The sequence below is a fragment of the Tachyglossus aculeatus genome, chromosome 2 (genome assembly GCF_015852505.1).
Source record: "Tachyglossus aculeatus isolate mTacAcu1 chromosome 2, mTacAcu1.pri, whole genome shotgun sequence".
NCBI lineage: Eukaryota > Metazoa > Chordata > Mammalia > Monotremata > Tachyglossidae > Tachyglossus > Tachyglossus aculeatus.
The window spans coordinates 90,846,937-90,864,632 of record NC_052067.1 but is presented as its reverse complement, the minus strand read 5'-3'; the positions used below and the strand labels follow the sequence as shown (position 1 = coordinate 90,864,632).

Genomic DNA, 17,696 nt, shown 5'->3' with positions numbered 1-17,696 from the left:
CCTGATTACCTTGTATCCCCCCAAAGCTTAGAACAGTGCTTTGCACATAGTAAGCGCTTAACAAATGCCATCAGCATCATCAAGTAGGAAATCAGAGAGGTGAGGCAGGCAGGAGCAAGCACTATCAGTGCAGCCAAGATTCCACTAGGGAGGAATCCAGGAGACCTTTGACCGTGTGTATGGGTCCGGGATTTTTGTAGTTGGTTCCCCAAGGAAGAAGAAGATGTGATTTTAATAAGACTTCGAAGGTGCAGAGAGTGGTGATCTGTCGTATATGAAGGGGCAGGGAGTTCTGGGCCAGATAGAGGATTGGGCAAGAGGTCAGAGGTGAGAGAAATGAGATGGAGGTACAGTGGTTAGGTTGGCATTAAAAGAGTCCCAGTATGTGGACTGGGTCAAAGTAGAAAATGGGCAAGGCAAGGTAGGAGAGGGAGAGGTGAGAGAGTGCTTTAAAGCCAATGGTAAGAAGTGTTTGTTGCAGTGGTGAATAATAATAATAATGATAGCATTTATAAAGTGCTTACTATATGCAAAGCACTGTTCTAAGCGCCGGGGAGTTTACAAGGTGATCAGGTTATCCCATGTGGGGCTCACAGTCTTAATCTCCATTTTCCAGATGAGGGAACTGAGGTACAGAGAAGTTAAGTGACTTGCCCAAAGTCACAGAGCTGACAGTTGGCGGAGCCAGGATTTGAACCCATGACCTCTGACTCCAAAGCCCAGGCTCTTTCCACTGAGCCACGCTGCTTCCCCTACCACTGGAGGTTCTTGAGGAATGAGGATAAATATGCTGAATTTTATTTTTTAATAATAATAATAATATTGATGATGGTATTTGTTAAGCGCTTACTATGTGCAAAGCACTGTTCTAAGTGCTGGGGGAATACAGGGTGATCAGGTTGTCCCACATGGGGCTCTCAATCTTAATCCCCATTTTACAGACGAGGTAACTGAGGCTCAGAGAAGTTAAGTGAGTTGCCCAAGGTCACACAGCAGACATGTGGCAGAGCTGGGATTTGAACCCATGACCTCTGACTCCCAAGCCTGGGCTCTTTCCACTGAGCCATGCTGCTTTTTTAGAAAAATGATCCAAACACCAGAGTGAAGTAAGGACTGGAATAGGTAGACATAAGAGACAGTGAGGTCAGCAAGGATATCATAAATGCTTGGATCAGTGAGACAGCAATTTGTATAGAGGAAAGGGAGGATTTTAGGGGTGTTATGAAGGTAGAACTGACTGGATTTGTGACAGATTGAATATGTGGGTGGAACAAGACAGCTGGTTCGAGAACAGCACCAAGGTTATGGGCTTGTGAGTGGGGGAGGATTGTGTTGTCCACAGTGATGGAAGAGTCAGGAAGAGGACAAGGTTTGGTTGGGAAGATAAGGAGTTCTGTTTTGGACACGTAAAGTTTAAGGTGTCGTCAGGTCATTCATTTATTCATTCAATCGTATTTATTGTGTGCTTACTGTGTGCAGAGCACTGTACTAAGCGCTTGGAAGTACAAATCGGCAACATATAGAGATGGTCCCTACCCAACAACGGGCTCACAGTCATCCAATAGAGGTGTCTTGAAGGCAGGAGGAAATGCAAGACTGCAGAGAAAGGGACAAGTCAGGGCTGGAGAGGTAGACTTGGGATTCATCAGCGTAGAGATGGTAGTTAGAGCCATGGGAGTGAATGAGTTCTTCAAGGGAATTAGTTGAAATGAAGCAGAGAAGCAGCATGGCCTAGTGGGTTGAACACAAGTCTGGAAGTCAGAAGGACTTGGTTTCTAAAGCCAGCTCCTCCGCTTCATTGCTATGTGACCTTGGACAAGTCACGTAACTTCCCTGTGCGTCAGTTACCTCACCTGTAAAATGAGGATTAAAACTGAGCCCCACATGGGACATGGACTGTGTCCAACCTATGTAACATATCTACCCCAGGATTTAATACAGTGCCTGGCATTCCCGAGAAGCAGCATGGCTTAGTGGAAAGGGCATGGGCTTGGGGGTCAGAGAATGTGGGTTCCAATCCCAGCTCCGCCACTTGTCTGCTGTGTGACTCTGGGCAAGCCACTTAACTTCTCTGTGCCTTAGTTCCTCATCTGTCAAATGGGGATTAAGACTGTGAGTCCCAAGTGGGACAACCTGTTTACCTTGTATCTACCCCAGTGCTTAGAACTGTACTTGGCACATAGTAAGTACTTAACAAATAACATAATAACTATTATTTCTAGACTGTGAGCCCACTGTTGGGTAGGGACCATCTCTATATGTTGCCAACTTGTACTTCCCAAGCGCTTAGTACAGTGTTCTGCACACAGTAAGTGCTCAATAAATACGATTGATACTATTATTATTATTATTATTATTATTTAATAAGCCTTTAAGAAACACCATATTAAAAAAATGGAGAATAGACAGGGATTCAGAACTTTGTCTTGAGGGACTCCCACTCTTAGAGGATTGGAGGCAGGGGAGGAGCCTGCCAAAGAGATTGAGAAAGAGTGGCCAGAGAAATAGGAGAGGACAATGTTAGTGCAGCTAAGGTTAGATGACATTTCAAGGAGAAGGGAGTGGTCCACAGGGTTCAAAGCATTTGAGAGGTCGAGCAGGATTAGGACAGAACAGAAGCCGTTGGCTCTGGAAAGAAGGAGGTCATTGGTGACGTTAAAGAGAGTCTTTTTCATGGAGTGAAAGGGGCAGAAACCAGATTAGATGGAGGCAGGGGCAGGAGAGAAATGGAGGAGAGGTTGATTGATTGCAACTGGAAGAATCATAATGTTTATGCATTTTCTAACTTTGAGGATCCATCCAAGTTTGCTAACTTCCTCTGCTTTTGAATTTCATGTATCATATTTCCTACGTGAGGAAGGTTTCCAATTAGCATGACAAATATTTTCCTTGATAATTTCGTAACTCAATTATCCTCCCTTCTCATCTGCCATCTTCGGCACAGACATCAATGAGGGCTACAATTTTAAGTTTTCTGCATCATATGTAGCCTCTCAGAGTGTCTCCCACATTTACATTACCCAGAACAGGATCGGGGAATGGATCCCATTATCACGACCAACTGTGGAGTGTTTGAAACATAATCCTCCGCAGAAACCTGGTCCTTTATACAAGGATTCCACCCTCTGTTTCTCCTGCAGGTCCGGGCTAATTAGGTTCTTGAAATGTCAGTGCAAACACCGGGCCTGAGCCACAGTTGTGGCTCATTATGTAGGATGGTTCTTATGTCAATAAACTCACATTATCAAATCTCCATATAAGATGCCTTCATTTAATTAGACTCTGACTTTGTCCTAAGAAGTCTAGTTTACGGAAGGTCAATTTCTGTACGGCTGCTAAAAGAAGAAATCCTTCCACAATCTAACAGCTGGACAATTAATAGTAATAACTGTAGTATTTGTTACCCCTCTCAGGGTCGCACCTGGAGAGTTTCCAGTACTCTACCAGTCTCGGCTAAGGGAGAGAGAGTCAAGCAGAGGCCTACCCTTTGCATTCCTAGCTTAGGCAGTGGCTAGTGAGTGGAAGGCAATCTGCTACAAGTCCAAACTAACCCATGCTGAGCAGCAGTGGCATGGGAGAGAGTTGAGGGTGGAGATTCACGTTAATGGCGCGGAAGACCATATCCGTATTTTTACCAGGAAAACTCTAAGGATCCACTACCAGAATGATTGCAGATGGAGGTCGGGAGTCCTTGGAGAGATGTGTCCTTGGTGTCTCTATGCGTGGGAAACGACTCAACGGCATAAGACATGACAAGTACTTGTTAAGCACTTACTGTTTAATAAGCAGTGTATTAAGGGCTGGGTTAGATACAAGATAAGTAGGTGGGACACTGTCCCACAATATAAGTAGGAGGGAATCCCCATGATAGAGATGAGGAAACGCACTAGGCAAGTAGCAGAGCTGCGATTAGAACCCAGATCTTCTAATCCGCTTTTCTACTGCATTTCGTATTGGAAGTAGCGAGGCCTAGTAAATAGAGCACAGACTTGGGAGTCAGAAGGACCTGAATTATAATCCTGGCTCCACCACGTGTTTGCTGTGGCAAGTCATTTGACTTCTCTATGCCTCATTTCCATCATCTGTACAATAGGAATTAAGACTGTGAGTCCCATGTGGGGCACAGACTGAGTCCAACCTGATTACCGTGCATCTACCCCAGTGCTTAGAACTGTGCCTGGCCCATAGTAAGTGTTTCACAAATACTTTAAAAACATTGTGGATCTTTAAATTCTTCCCTCAAGTTAAAAAGTAAACCTGCAGTGGCATAGAGTGCACCTCAACACTGGGGAAACCCTATATTCTCCATGTCCTTGGCAACAATACTAACTTAATGGTGAAACCCACGGTTAATTGTTTAAAAATACAAGAAGGTTTTCTCTTGATTGTGTCTTCCACCAGTATTTAATAAAACTCCTGAAACACATCTTCAATTATGTAGCTTTACTGACTGTCTATTGGATCATGGATTTTTTGTATGTGCAGGTATATTCTTAACCATGTACCTATGCTTCTCCATTATAAATTTCAAACTCTTCTTTTCTCCTATCTGTCACACTTCCCAATCACCTGAGTAATGTGACTCTTTTGTCTTGTTAGGCACGCTCTGGTTAAATCTTCTTTTAAATTCTTTATTGAGGGTAGGATATTAATTTTCTTTGCACCCAACTTGAGAAAAGGGAAATAAAACACTCTTTCCAGTATTCTCTTCCACATACCCATTCCTCTTAGTTCTTTAAGCAGGCTGGAAAAGGTCAAATGTGTTTCAGTCAGACATGGAATCCAGTTTCAGCGTAACGTCTTAAAAGGCCTGGGTAAATGAGGAAGGTGTGGTTTATAATGATTATCGATTTAAAGAAGGCAGATATCAAATATCAGGCTCTGGTGTGTCAAAGGACAAGTCACCTTACATACTTAAGAAACCTAGAGCTGCCTTTAGGCTCAAAGGTAACACTGCTGATGGAGATTGAATCTATGAGGGCCAGTTTTATGTTCAATGACAGGACATTCACAAAATTGACACAATATTACATGCAGGTTGCTCCTCTCTAGACTGTAAACTCCTTGTGGACAGAGAACGTGTCTACCATTTCTGCTGTTTGTACTTTTTCACGTACTTAGAACAGTGTCTGCACACAGTAAGAGCTCAATAAATACCACTTATTGATTACCTGGGCTGCAGAGTGGAACCTAGTGTTGTCACACACACAGCATTTTGTGCCCAAGTTCATCCAAGCCTAAAATGTTTCTCCCAGATAATAATTGTGGTATTTTTTAAGCACTTACTATGTGCCAAGTACTGTTCGAAGCACTGGGGTAGATATGAGGTAATCAGGTTGTCCCGCGTGGGGCTCACAGTCTTAATCCCCATTTGACAGATGAGGTCACTGAAGCACAAAGAATCAATCAATCGATCATATTTATTGAGCACTTACTGTGTGCAGAGCACTGAACTAAGTGCTTGGTAAGTACAAGTCGGCAACACATAGAGACAGTCCCTACCCAACAGCGGGCTCACAGTCTAGAAGGGGGAGACAGAGAACAAAACCAAACATACTAACAAAATAAAATAACTAGAATAGATATGTACAAGTAAGATAAATAAATAGAGTAATAAATATGTACAAACATATATACATATATACAGGTGCTGTGGGGAAGGGAAGGAGGTAAGATGGGGGGATGGAGAGGGGGACGAGGGGGAGAGGAAGGAAGGGGCTCAGTCTGGAAAGGCCTCCTGGAGGAGGTGAGCTCTCAGTAGGGCCTTGAAGGGAGGGAGAGAGGTTGCCCGAGATCACATAGCTCAGTGGAAAGAGCATGGGCTTGGGAGCCAGAGTCCACGGGTTCTAATCCCGGCTCCACCACTTGTCAGCTGTGTGACTTTGGGCAAGTCACTTCACTTCTCTGGGCCTCAGTTCCCTCATCTGTAAAATGGGGATTAAGATTGTGAGCCCCACGTGGGACAACCTGATCACCTTGAATCCCCCCCAGCACATAGAACATAGTAAGCACTTAACAAATGCCGTAATTATTATTATTAAGTGACCTAGCCAGGATTAGAACCCACATCTTCTGACTCCCAAGCCTGTGCTTATTCCACTAAGCCACGCTGCTTCTCATGAGCTCTCACTTCCTGAATTGCTCCAGAAACACTGCATTCCCTTCGCCAGATCTCTGCTGACACAGGAGCCATTTCTGAGCTGTGGAACTCGGCAGCAGGAGCCGAGGTGGAGGTGAGGTGAGGTGAGGTGGTACTGCTTTCAGAGATGAGAGGGGACAAATAAGCTGAGCACCTGCCTGTCTCGTATAAAACTGGAAGAATGGCCGTCCTATGTGGGAGTGTTACGGAAAGGGACTCCCTTGCCTGCTGGCTCACAGAGTCCAGGAGAGTACTAGACTGTACTAGATTCTAGACTGTAAGCTCACTGTGGGCAGGGAAAGTATCTACCAACTCCGTTATACTGCTATCAATCAATCAATCAATCGTATTTATTGAGCGCGTACTGTGTGCAGAGCACTGTACTAAGCGCTTGGGAAGTACAAGTTGGCAACATATAGAGACAGTCCCTACTCAACTGTGGGCTCACAGTCTAAAAGAGTACTGCTATATTGTACTCTCCCAAGAGCTCAGTACAGTTTTCTGTACTCAGCAAACATTCAATAAATACAATTGATTGATTGATATGGGGAACCTTTTATGGCCCCTCCCCATTCAGGGTGAGCATTACACTGTTTCATTTTTTTTAATGGAATCTGTGAAATGTTTACTGTGTGTCAAGCACTGTTCTAAGCAATATTGCTTAGATACCAAGTGTGCTGCTGAACGACACAACTTTATCCTTCAAAAGGCAAAAGAAGTAAAAGATTTTTGTCTATAATTGGGAGAGGGAGGAATGAGATCTCTCTCTCTCTTTTTTAATGGTATCTGCTAAGCATTTATTATGTGTCAAACACTGTTCTGTGCCCTGAGGTAGATGTAAGTGAATTAACAGTACCTGTCCTCCATGGAACTCACCATCTTAGTAAGAGGGAGAACAGGAGAATTGAGGCAAGTGACTTGCCCAAAGTCACACAATAGCATTTGGCAGAGCTGGGATTAGAACCCAGGTCCTCTAACTCTCCGACCCATGGCCTTCCCACTAGGCCACATTAGTACTGGAGAAGCAGCGTGGCTCAGTGGAAAGAGCACGGGCTTTGGAGTCAGAGATCATGGGTTTGAATCCCGCTTTGTCAATTGTCAGCTGTGTGACTATGGGCAAGTCACTTAACTTCTCTGGGCCTCAGTTACCTCATCTGTAAAATGGGGATGAAGACTGTGAGCCCCACGCGGGACAACCTGATCACCTTGTAACCTCCCCAGCACTTACAACAGTGCTTTGCACATAGTAAGTGCTTAATAAATGCCATCATTATTATTATATTATTATTACTCTCTTGCCACAAGCAGGACATGTGCTTGAGTCTTCATTCATTCATTCATTCAATTGTATTTACTGAGCACTTATTGTGCGCAAAGCACTGTACTAAGCGCTAGCAGGAGGGAAGGCTTCCCACGATCTTTTCACCTTCTCAAGTTGGTTCTCCTCCCCATGTTCAGTTGCAAGCATGGCAAGATGTCTGGTGGGGATAATGGGTGTAGTCTATTGTCTTGAACCAGAATATCTCTGAGTTCTTAACAGCAATAGACACCACTGAGACCTCACCCTCTTCATATGCCTCTGCTGAATAGGGTAGTCAAAGTCAGGAAGCACTCAATAAATATGATTGATGGATTGATTTATTCAACGGTATTTCTAATGGCATTTGTTAAGCACTTACTATGTGCCACATACTGTATTAAGTATTGAGGTAGGTGCTGAACGACACAACTTTATCCTTCAAAAAGCAAAAGAAGTAAAAGATTTTTGTCTATGGTTGGGAGAGGGAGGAATGAGATCTCTCTCTCTCTCTTTTTTAATGGTATCTGCAAAGCATTTATTATGTATCAAACACTGTTCTGTGCCCTGAGGTAGATGTAAGTGAATTAACAGTACCTATCCTCCATGGAACTCACCATCTTAGTAAGAGGGAGAACAGGAGAATTGAGGCAAGTGAGACTGTGTCAGGTTGGACACAGTCCATGTCCCACATGGGACTCACAGTCCTAGTCCTCATTTTACGAAAGAGATAACTGAGGCCCGGGGAAGTTAAGCGATTCGACCAAGGTGACCTAGCAGGTGAGTGGCAGGGCTGGGGGTTAGAACCCAGGTCCTTTAGGTTCCAGTCCTGTGATCTTTCCACTTTGTGAGCCCTGTGCAAGACAGGGACTATGTCTGAGCTGATTACCTTACATCCATCTCAGGGTTTAGCACAGTGCTTGGCACTGAGCCAATGCTTAAAAAAATCAACTGTTCAATGGTATCAATCAGTCAATGATATTTATTGAGTGCCTTATTGTGTGCAGAGCACTGTACTAACAACTTGGGAGAGTACCCTATAAAAGAGTTAGTGGACAAATTCCCTGCCCATAACGAGCTTACGGTCCGGAGTGGGAGACAGATATTAATTCAAGAAAATAAATTACAGACACGTACATAACTGTTGTGGGGCTGAGGGGTGAATAAGAGTGGAAATCCAAGTGCAGCGGTGACACAGAAGTGAGAGGGAGAAAAGGAAATGAGGGCTCAGTTGGGGAGGGCCTTCTGGAGGAGATGTGCTTTAATAAAGTTTTGAAGGTGGGGAGAGTGATCATCTGTCGGATATGAATAGGGGAGGCATTGCAGGCTAGAGACAGGACTTGTGCTAAAGTGTTGGTGGTGAGATAAATGAGATCAAGGTACAGTGAATCATTCATTCATTCATTCAATCGTATTTATTGAGCGCTTACTGTGTGCAGAGCACTGTACTAAGCGCTTGGGAATCAGTTGGATTTAGAGGAGTGAACTGCGTGGGCTGGGTTGTAGTACGAAATCAGGGAGGTTAGGTAGGAGGGGGCCCGGTGAATGAAGTCAGAAAGGCTTAAAAAGACTTGGGTGATGTTTTCCCTTTCCTCGCAAGAGAGCTAGGGTAAAAGTGAAAAGAAAGTTTTAGGAATGGAATGAAAACATATGCCATATTTTATTTTTAAAACAAAATTAAAGTTTTCATAAATCATCAAACTTTCCTACCTCTTCAGGAAAACAAAGGATATTCACAGATGATACAGGAAATCAGAGGACTGCTGTTATTCTGCAAATCTAAATAAATAATTTTTCTTCTTTTATACTCTCCCAAGTGCTTAGAACTGTGCATTTCACCCAGTTGTACTCAATAAATAACCTGTCTCTATATAACCTGTCTACATCTATTTATAACCTGCATAAATAACTCACTGCAAAAACCAATGTCTGGCTGCTTAGGAATTATTCATTTTGAGCTTTCTGGTAGTGTGTTATTCTCCTGAGTTTAGCAGTGTAGTTGCCTTAACTTATTCCTTTCAAAAAATGTCAGAAAATTAACCCGTTCAGGAAAAAAAATGCCTCTATTGCTCCTACCCACTATCCAGTTGAGTCAATCAATCAGCATTCAATTAGTCCACAGTAAAATAATAATAAATAACGGCATTTATTAAGTGCTTATTATGTGCCAAGCACCGTTCTAAGTGCTGGGGAGGTTACAAGGTGATCAGTTTGTCCCACGTGGGGCTCACAGTCTCAATCCCCACCTTACAGATGAGGGAACTGAGGCACAGAGAAGTTAAGTGACTTACCCAAAGTCACACAGCTGACAATTGGTGGAGCCGGGATTAGAATCCATGACCTCTGACTCCAAAGTCCGTGCTTTTTCCACTAAGCCATGCTGCTTCTCAGTATCTCAGTATCTAAGGAGGCTTCCATAGAATCCTATAACAATTTCCCAGTGTATCCTGAGCTCTGAACCCTGCTCCCTTCTGCACATCACCTTTTGGTCCTGCAAGCCTTTCTGTGGGAATGTCCTTCATATGCTTATCACTCACCATGGAAAAGAAGTGCTTTCTTTTGTTTGTTTTGGACCTTCACACTTCAGTGGGTGGTCTTCTCATCCTGTGTGAGAAGGGGGGTAAGTGGGGGGTGGCATTTGGCAAACAATTCTGCAGTGGATTTATCCGCCCCCAAGTTGAGGACTCACCTGGGATTTGTTCCCTGGTTTTCTTCCATCCAGAGTCACACACCTAGGTGAAGGAGCCAAATTAAGACAAGCAAAATAGGCCATGGAAGGAAAGAGTTGGGGAAATACCACAGCTATTTAAAATGCCGGTAGCCTAATGCAAAAAGAGTGAAAAACAAATAAAGGCAATTGGCCTAGAAGTGGAGACCAGACCAGAAGAGGAGTCATGTGTGCATTAAGGATATCCCACATAAATTTACGCCCCAAATTAAGAAATCAGGAAATCCATCTGACACATGAGTTACACTGGAAGGGGATTCAAACTGTAACTACAAAAGATTTCCCAACAAAGGGGAAATAACAAACTCAGCCTTCTCCAAGCAGCATATCTAAACTTCTAATCCTCTACTGCAGCTCAATCAAATCTTTTGATGAGGGGTAGTAAAAGGTGTTCAATTATTTTAAAATTAGTTTTTCTTTTCTTTTTCTCCACATCTGAGCCCTACCAGGAATCAACACAAGCCTCGAGAGTGACCAGGGTTTTGTTAAAAAAGATTATTATTATTATTTATTTTTAATATTCCTTTTTTCTTTACCAGAAGTGGGAAAGATCAGAAGACCTAGGAGAAAGCTTTTCAACCCACACTTGTGTTTGGCCCTGTTTCACTGCTGCTAATGAGGTTTGGAGAATGATTCAAATTTTCATTTGATCTACTGTGCTTGTCTGCCTCGATTCTTCCCCCAAATCTATTGTCTCACTTATTCACATGTTGCAAAAGCTCTTAAGCATTTTTTTTTTTAGTAAATGAATTAGCAGTGGCTTATTCCACGTTAGACCAATTGTCCGACTTTCTTGGTTCCCATTTTCTTTCAGAGAAACAACACACTTTGGGGTCCTAGCTGCAGCAGCTTGATAAAGTGTGACTTTGCAGATAGTTGAGTTTTCCTGAATAGAAATCATCACTGATTTCTGCCAGTGATGCCAGCAAAAAAAACATGTAGACAGGTGTCAAAATTGTCAGAACAAATAAAATAATACCTATATGTACATCATTAACAAAATAAATAGAATGGTAAATAAGTACATGTAAAATAAATAGAATATTAAATCTGTAAAAATATATGCAAGTGCTGTGGGGAGGGGAAAGGAGGTAGGGCAGACGGGGGCAATGGGGAGGAGGAGAGGAAAAAGGGGGCTCAGTCTGGGAAGGCCTCCTGGAGGAGATGAGCTCTCAGTTGGGCTTTCACATTTATTGAGGTCTTACTGTGTGCTAAGCACTGGGGAGAGGACAACAGAACAACATAACAGATACATTCTGTTATACTGTGAGCCCACTGTTGGGTAGGGACTGTCTCTATATGTTGCCAATTTGTACTTCCCAAGCACTTAGTACAGTGTTCTGCACATAGTAAGCGCTCAATAAATATGATTGATGATACATTCCTTTCCCACAGTGAGCTTACAGTCTAGGTAAGGGGTCAGACTAATGGGGAAACCAAACAGCTACAACTGATGGATGTCCAATAATTAGGCATGGGAGAGCTGCGATCAATCATGAACACTGGTGGGGAGGCAGTTTTTTGTATTACTCCAAGACCGAATTTCATCCCATTGTGTTTCTAGCCACAGCTCCATTGGGAGACAAGAGCACAGTGTAATAGAGGGACTGACTCCCCGTGCTGGCTATAACTGACTTGGTTTTGGTATGAATCAAGCACTTACTATGCACCAAGTACATTTAATTTAATTTAATGATGGCATTCGTTAAGCGCTTGCTATGTGCAAAGCACTGTTCTAAGTGCTGGGGGGATACAAGGTGATCAGGTTGTCCCACGTGGGGCTCAGAGTCTTAATCCCCATTTTACAGATGAGGTAACTGAGGCTCAGAGAAGTTAAGTGACTTGCCCAAGGTCACACAGCAGACATGTGGTGGAGCCGGGATTCGAACCCACGACCTCTGACTCCAAAGCTCGTGCTGTTTCCACTGAGCCACGCTGCTTACCTGAAGTACACGCTTAATACTGAGGTTGATGCAGAGAATCTAACCCTGGCCCACACAGGCTCACAATCTGAGGTGTCAAAAAACAGGAATCAAATCTCTAGTTTACAGATTAAGGTACTGATGTACAGAAAGGCTGTGGACCTACTACCGGTCAGACAGCGAGCTAATAATAATTATTATTATTATAACATTTGTTAAGCACTTACTATGTGCCAGGCACTGTTCTAAGCACTGGGGTGGAATACAAAGTAATTGGGTTGGACACAGTCCCCGTCTCACACTGGGTTCTCAGTCTCAGTCCCCATTCTACAGATGAGGCAACTGAGGCATAGACAAGTGAAGTGACTTGCCCAAGGTCATATAGTGGATAAGTGGTGGAGCTGGAATCAGAACCCATGATCTTCTGATTCTGAGGCCCATGCTCTATCCACTACATCACAGAACCCAATATTCTTGACTCTCAGGCCCAATGGCTTTTCCACAACCCTTCTTCTCATAATAATTTATGATTTAAAAATAAAAATAACTGAAAAGATATCATCATCCTGATCATTATGATATTTGTTTAGCACTTACTATGTGTGAAGCATTGTTTTAAACACTGGGGTAGATACAATTTGTTCAGGTAGGATATAGTGCCTTCCTCACTTGTGGCTGATAACCTAAGTATGAGGAACAACAATCTACTTTTTCAGACGAGGAACCTGAGGCACAGAATGATTAAGTGACTTGTCCAAGGTCACCCAATTGGCAAAACTGGCATTAAAACCCAGGTCCTCTGATTCTCAGGCCTGTGCTCTTTCCACTAGCCCAAGCTGCTTCTCCATCATTGTACAAACTGAGAGGACGCAGCTCCAAAAACCGCAAACAATTGCTCCATATTTGTACTTCAGACCCATTCAAAGTATTTACTTGCCGCCCATACATTTCCCTCTATTTTCCTTAATCAGCGCCTCTTTGATTAAAACCAGAAGGCCTATGAAAGATAAGACGGATTTCATCGTGTGATTGCTACCTCTAGTTGAGATTGAAACCAGTGAATGAACAAGGTTGAGGGGAAACTGAGTAAAGTGGTTACAGATTACAGAAGATGAACATGGCCTTAATTCACGAGGATAATCATTTACTGCATGGTAGTACCAGTATAAACCTTGCAAGAGAACAGCTTGAAATGAACCATCCTGGCTAATGGTCCTTGTCTCTTCAAGTATCACTTCATTTGTGTATATGTCCGTAACTAGAGAGGGATTTATATCAGTTGGCCCTGGTCTGATGTGTGACCTTGGGCAAATCATTTAACTTCTCTGAGCCTCAATTCCCTCATGGTTAATGTAGTAGTAGTAGCAGTAATAGTAGCAGTAGTAGTAGTAGTAATATTTTTAAGTACTTACTGTGAGGAAAGCTCTGTATAATACAATGGGAAAAAATACACTAGAAAATAAACACAGTCCCTGGCCTTAAAGGTCTTCACAGTCTAAGCATTAAAGTGGGGATGAGAGGCTGATGAAAAACTAGAAAAACTAGAGAGGCCCTGGTCTGATGTGTGACCTTGGGCAAATCATTTAAATTCTCTGAGCCTCAATTCCCTCCCGGTTAATGTAGTAGTAGTAGCAGTAATAGTAGCAGCAGTAGTAGTAGTAATATTTTTAAGTACTTACTGCGAGCAAAGCTCTGTATTATGCAATGGGAAAAAATACACTAGAAAATAAACACAGCCCCTGGCCTTAAAGGTCTTCACAGTTTAAGTGTCAAAGTGAGGATGAAAGACGCATAAGGAGAGATGAAACAATAAAAATAATAGCTACTAATAATTGTGGTATTCATTAAGCACTTACTATGTGTCATTGTACTTTCCAAGCACTTAGTACAGTGCTCTGCACATAGTAAGAGCTCAATAAATACGAATGAATGAATGAAAGAATAAGCACTGGGCGGATACAAGATAACTAGGTCCCACATGGGGTTTACTGTCCAAGTAGGAGGGAGAACAGGTATTGAATTCCTGTTTTTCAGATGAGGGAACTGAGACCCAAGGTCACACAGCTGACAATAAAAAATAATAATAATGATGGTATTTGTTAAGCGCTTACTATGTGCAAAGCACTGTTCTAAGCGCTGGGGAGGTTACAAAGTGATCAGGTTGTCCCACGGGGGGCTCACAGTTTTAATCGCCATTTTACAGATGAGGTAACTGAGTCACAGAGAAGTTAAGTGACTTGCCCAAAGTCACTCAGCCGACAATTAGTCGAGCTGGGATTTGAACCCATGACCTCTGACTCCAAAGCCCGTGCTCTTTCCATTGAGCCACGAGAACCCACGCCATCTGACACCCAGGCCTGTGCTATTTCCACTAGGCCAAGCTGCTTCTCCAACACTACAAAACAAAAGACAAGAACAAACACACACAGAGGAAAGAACAACAAAACCAAGCCAAACAAAGCCATAAGACACTGTGGCTAGAGGGACAGAGGTGCGGGCTCTCTGAAGCTCAGAGTCCAACAGTGACAACCATAGTCACAACAGCTGTCACGGCCAATCCAGCACCTGATGATGATTGCCTGTGAGCCCGCTGTTGGGTAGGGACCGTCTCTATCTGTTGCCAACTTGTACTTCCCAAGCGCTTAGTACAGTGCCCTCCACACAGTAAGGGCTCAATAAATACGATTGATTGATTGATTGATTACAGCACACTGTACTAAGCCCTTGGGATAATCCAATATAACAATATAACAGACACGTTCCCTGCCCACAACCAGCTTAAAGTCTAAGAGAAGCAGTGTGGCTCGGTGGAAAGAGCCTGGGCTTGGGAACCAGAGGTCATGAGTTCTAATCCCAGCTCCACCACTTGTCAGCTGTGTGACTTTGGGCAAGTCACTTCACTTCTCTGAGCCTCAGTTACCTCATCTGTAAAATAGGGATTAAGACTTTGAGCCCCATGTGGGACAACTTGATCACCTTGTATCCCCCCCGGCACTTAGAACAGTGCTCTGCACATAGTAAGCACTTAACAAATGCCATCATTATTATTATTAGAGGGAGAGACAGACATTAATATAAATGAATAAATTACAGACATGTACATTAATGGCTGTAAGCTCCTTATGGACAGGGAAGGTTTCTACCAACATTTGTATTGTACTCACTCTGCACACAGTGAGCGCTCAATAAATGTCGTTGATTAATTAATCACTCTGCTGCTGGTCCAGAGGAGCAAACACGGCCCCAGGAATCAGGACACCTGAGTGCCAGTTCCCATTTCTGCCCATTGGGGCTATTTCATTAGCGACTGAAGAACTGGAGAAGTAGTGGATCGAGCATACTTCTGGGAGTCAGAAGGACCTGGGTTCTAATCCTGGCTTTGCCACAGGTCAGTTGTGTGACCTTGCTTCATTCATTCATTCATTCAATTGTATTTATTAAGCACTTACTGTGTGCAGAGCACTGTACTAAGCGCTTGGGAAGAACAAGTTGGCAACATCTAGAGACGGTCCCTACCCAACAGCGGGCTCACAGTCTAGAAGGGGGAGACAGACAACAAAACAAAACATATAAACAAAATAAAATAAATAGAATAAATATGTTCAAGTAAAATAAATAAATAAATGGAGTAATAAATATGTACAAACATATATACATATATACAGGTGCCATGGGGAGGGGAAAGAGGTAAGGTGGGGGGGGATGGGGAGGGGGGAGAGGGAGAGAGGAAGGAGGGGGCTCAGTCTGGGAAGGCCTCCTTGAGGAGGTGAGCTCTCAGTAGGGCTTTAAAGGGAATAATGACATTTATTAAGCACTTACTATGTGCAAGGCACTGTTCTAAGCGCTGGGGAGGTTACAAGTGATGAGGTTGTCCCACAGGGGGCTCACAGTCTTAATCCCCATTTTACAGATAAGGTAACTGAGGCACAGAGAAGTTAAGTGACTTTCCCAAAGACACACAGCTGACAATTGGCGGAGCCGGGATTTGAACCCATGAACTCTGCCTCCAAAGCCCGTGCTCTTTCCACTGAGCCAGCAAGGCTGCGTCACTTCTCTGTGCCTCAGTTACCACATCTGAACAATAGTGATAAGCGTGAGCCCCATGTGGGACAGGGACCGTGTCTGACCCAATTAACTCCTATGTATCCTAGCACTTAGAACAGTGCTTGGCACATAGTATGCACTTAACAAGTACCGCCACTTAGCTGTGTGACCTTGGGCAAGCCGCTTAACTTCTCTGTGCCTCAGTTACCTCATCTGTAGAATGGGGATTAAGACTGCGAGCCCCACGTGGGACAACCTGATCACCTTGTATCCTCCCCAGAGCTTAGAACAGTGCTTTGCACTTAGTAAGCGCTTAACAAATACCATCATTATTATAATTATTACTATTATTAACTTCCTCGGGTATTTTGCAATGCAGAGAGGCTCAGCAAGAGCCCCAATAATTAGCTGACTAGTGAGGGTGGCCAAGACTACAGTCACTTCCAAGGTCAATCAATCAATCAATCGTATTTATTGAGCGCTTACTATGTGCAGAGCACTGTATTAAGTGCTTAGCACTGTTGCAATCTATTGGGTCATGGTCCCCTGAGCCGTAAATGTGCCCTGCATAGAAAGAACTTCCTTGTGCATTTCTCAACGTCCTGTGCACTAGCTGGCCGCTGTGCCCCAGCCAGAGCATGATTGGCAGGGGTAACACAATGTGAAGCGCTTAGTACAGTGCTCTGCACACAGTAAGCGCTCAATAAATACGATTGAATGAATGGTGCTGGACAAGCCACTGTCACTGTCGTCAATTCCTCTTCACCGCTCTTGGTTTCTGAAATCTCAGAATTGAGGCTCATCCATCGTTCCTAGAGCGAGCATTCATCTCACATCTATTCCCCATTCATGCTCAGAAGTGATGTCGTTGGTGGTGATATTACACCCTTGGGTGCGGGTGTGGTAGAGAATAATAATAATTGTGGTATTTGGTAAGCGCTTTCTGTGTGCCAGGCACTATACTAAGCGCTGGGATGGATACAAATAAACAGGGTTAGACACAGTCCCTGTCCCACATGAGGCTTCCAGTCTCAATCCCCATTTTACAGATGACATAACTGAGGCACAGAGAAGTGAAGTGACTTGCCCAAGGCCACGCAGCAGACAAATGGCAGAGCCAGGATTAGAATCCATGACCTTGTGATGCTGAGGCCTGTGCTCTATCCACTATGTCATGCTGCTTCTGTTTGTCCAACAATCTGTTATTCACTATGTGCTTGTAGAAGTAACTGTATGGCTTCCCAAAGTCCTCTTTCCCAACTCCCTCTCTCTTCTCTGTCAACTGTGCACTTGGAACTGCAGTGTGGCTTAATGGAAAGAGCACAGCCTTGGGAGTCAGAGGTCATGGGTTCTAATCCCTACTCCTCCACTTGTCTGCTGTGTGACCTTGGGCTTAATTTAACTTCTCTGTGCCTCAGTTCCCTCATCTGTAGAAGGGGCATTAAGACTGAGCCCCACATGGGACAACCTAATTACTTTGTATCTCCCTCAGCACTTAGAACAGTGCTTGGCACATAGTAAATGCTTAATGCATACCATCATTATTATTATTCTTATTATTACCCT

At 43.6% G+C, this 17,696-nt stretch overlaps 1 non-coding gene across 1 annotated transcript; it reads left to right on the top strand.

Moving 5' to 3' along the window:
• Nucleotides 1–3,403: 3,403 nt before the first annotated feature.
• Nucleotides 3,404–3,541, top strand: LOC119924831. Its single transcript, XR_005449519.1, has one exon. It is a non-coding gene; the product is annotated as a small nucleolar RNA SNORA7 (small nucleolar RNA).
• Nucleotides 3,542–17,696: the final 14,155 nt, after the last annotated feature.